This window comes from Pinus tabuliformis, chromosome 2_1 (genome assembly GCF_031772625.1).
Source record: "Pinus tabuliformis cultivar Carrire ecotype Pingquan chromosome 2_1, CPIR1, whole genome shotgun sequence".
Taxonomy (NCBI): Eukaryota; Viridiplantae; Streptophyta; class Pinopsida; order Pinales; family Pinaceae; genus Pinus; species Pinus tabuliformis.
The window spans coordinates 504,465,762-504,468,463 of NC_142299.1; the positions used below are offsets into that span (position 1 = coordinate 504,465,762).

Sequence of the window (2,702 nt, forward strand, 5' to 3'; positions counted from 1 at the left end):
GAATCAAAACATTAAATCTTTGGTCATGTCACTAGAATATATTAATTGTTGATCATGATATTTGACTACGTTGGAATGGAGCTCTCGACGAGAAAGGGAGTGTCGTTGACTGGAAATGGAGTGTTGATTTTTTGAAGAGAAGTATTGGATGTTGTTTCAAAGCTTTACATAGAATGGTTCGAATTACATCTGTGTTGGCAACAAATATCTCTTGATGCATTGGGTATATGTTTCATCTCTCTACGTTGAATTTATGATGGATATGGATTAGCATTGATGTTGTGAGTATTGCTGGTTCAAAACCTGTATTAATGCTATGACATGGTTGTTGTTGCATTAAATTTTATTCACTGCTGCTGCGTTAAACTTTATTGAACGACCAAAACAAGCTGAATTTGCTTTGCATGGCCTAAAACCACGTGGAAAGTGTTTGCAAAAGTGGTATATTGGCGTTATGCTCCAATGGCATACACTAGCTTCCTAGTGCTACATGCTTCACTTACTATACTCATCGAATATGCTGTGACTACAAAGGCAACAGCCCACGGAAGGTGCTCTATCTGTGGGTTTGGATCTTGGCCATCCCAAATATAGACCTTTCGATGACTAGCAAATTCTTTCCACAATATGTTACACACCTGAAGAGGCATTCTTCTCTAGAAATAAATGCGTGCAGCCTCACATTTACCAAGAACCTTATATAGAGCATCTATTAGCTTCACAGCAAGGTCTGTGCCATATTTACAATGTCTTGTAGGTCCCCCTATATTCACAACAAGAAATGGCTTTGGAAGTGGTGCTAATTCATCATGCCATTGTGCAACAACCATTTGTAATGTGGCAAAATCAGCCTAGTGCAAAGCTCCAAGTGTAAGCACCACTTTTCTATCTGGTGGTTCTCTAGGAGTTATCCAATTCCATAGAAAACGAGGAACTTGTTGTCGTCCAGCAGGATTCAAAGCATGAAAATCAGGGTGAAGGGTTACCACCAAGTCAACTCGATTAAGCTGACACCTCGGGTGTTGTATCTGTATTACAAATGTGTTTTGGGGAGTAAGTCTTTTTATTGTACTCGCAATTGAAACTGTGTCCCGACTAGATGCAACAACTAGCAATGGTCCCTCTTTCTCCGTAATTTCACGAGCCATTATTACTCTCTGCATTGAAACTTATGCTTAATTTCAGCATCGAATATATTGTATGTTGATCGCGCTCACCATGTGTCTTGTTCTATATTTTTGCATTAAAGATGAGTTGAATTATATGGGTAAACTTTGAGCTATATGGTTGCACCAAAGTTGTTGTCTTTATGGATAAAATAGACTTGAGAAATCAATAGTATTGTCTGCATTAAAGGGATATTGCACATTAGTTGTTTGTTGCACATTTGTAGAGAATATTTTGCAGTGGCATTGGTTCATAGTTGTAAACAAATTTTAAAGTGTAAATTTGACATGGAGAAAATGACCCAAATTGGTGAAGTAATAGAGTGCTTGAAAACTCTGATACAATCTACTTCAAATGGCACATTCCAAATTAGCAAAGGCTCTCACTCATAAATTCAGACTTGTCTACAATATGCACAAGAACAAATTGATTTTTTATAGATTAAATCTCAACTACAACGGGAAGAATTACAACAGTGGAGTCATCATTCTCAACCTATTTTTGTTCAGAACATTGAGACAGATACCCATCATCAACAAGTCAATATTGTTGAAGTTCATTCAGATTTAGTACCCAATGAAGTAGCACTTGTACATGCAGATGCAGAAGTTCAGTTTGCACTTCCCAAGCCCATCATCAGACCTTGGGAAGAGCTTGTCCATAATAAGCGCAAAATAGGTCTTGGATATGACAAGGAGGTTTCCTTTCATATTCCATATTATTCAAAACCCATCTAGTTTTAGAATGTTAGATTACTTTACGATAGTTCACCTGGAGCTATTCCAGATTCCGCTCCTCTTCCACAACAACAACAACAACAGATTGGGAAATGCCAACACTATGACCGAGTTGGCCATCTAAAAAATCATTGTTTTGATCTTCATCCATGTAAGCACTGTCATAAAACCAGTCATTCTTCAAACAGATGCTTAAAAAACAAACCTCCTACAAGAACAAAGATTCATCTTGGATGGATTGCTTCTTGGTAATGGGCATCAATAGCCAAGAAGATATTCCAGTCATATGTCAAAACTTGTTCTAGAGTATTGAACAATCTTGTAGTTGAGTTTTCTCCATCATATCACCTTGTATCTGACAGGGGGGGGAAATGATGATCATCTACAAACTCCAAAGCCACATCAAGCCAGCCTGAGCCACAACCTACCATACTAGATTCAGAGCTGTAGCTAGAGACAAATATGCCCCTGAGCATGCCTTTAGTTTGTGACACCTCTTCAAAGAATTGGTGACACTTCCTCTAGCAGAAGACTTCAGCTTCTTGCCAGCTTTGGAAGAGTTCCAAGAATTTCATTAAGCATTCCAGAGATGTTTTTCATCCTTAAACCATCACAGGTTGAGACCTCCCTTTTCAGGTTGAGGTTCTCCATTTTATGTGGGGTGAGACCTCCCTTTCATGGTTGAAGGTTTCCCTCTTCAAAACATCAGGAGCACTTCCTCTAGCAGAAGCCTTGAGCTTCATGCCAGACTTGGAAGAGTTTTGGGAACTGAACTAAGCGTTCCAGTGTTGGTGGTCA

General features: G+C 38.8%; 1 pseudogene; it reads right to left on the minus strand.

Moving 5' to 3' along the window:
• Positions 1-452: 452 nt before the first annotated feature.
• LOC149201152 (mitochondrial fission protein ELM1 pseudogene) lies at positions 453-1,148 on the minus strand (annotated as a pseudogene).
• Positions 1,149-2,702: the final 1,554 nt, after the last annotated feature.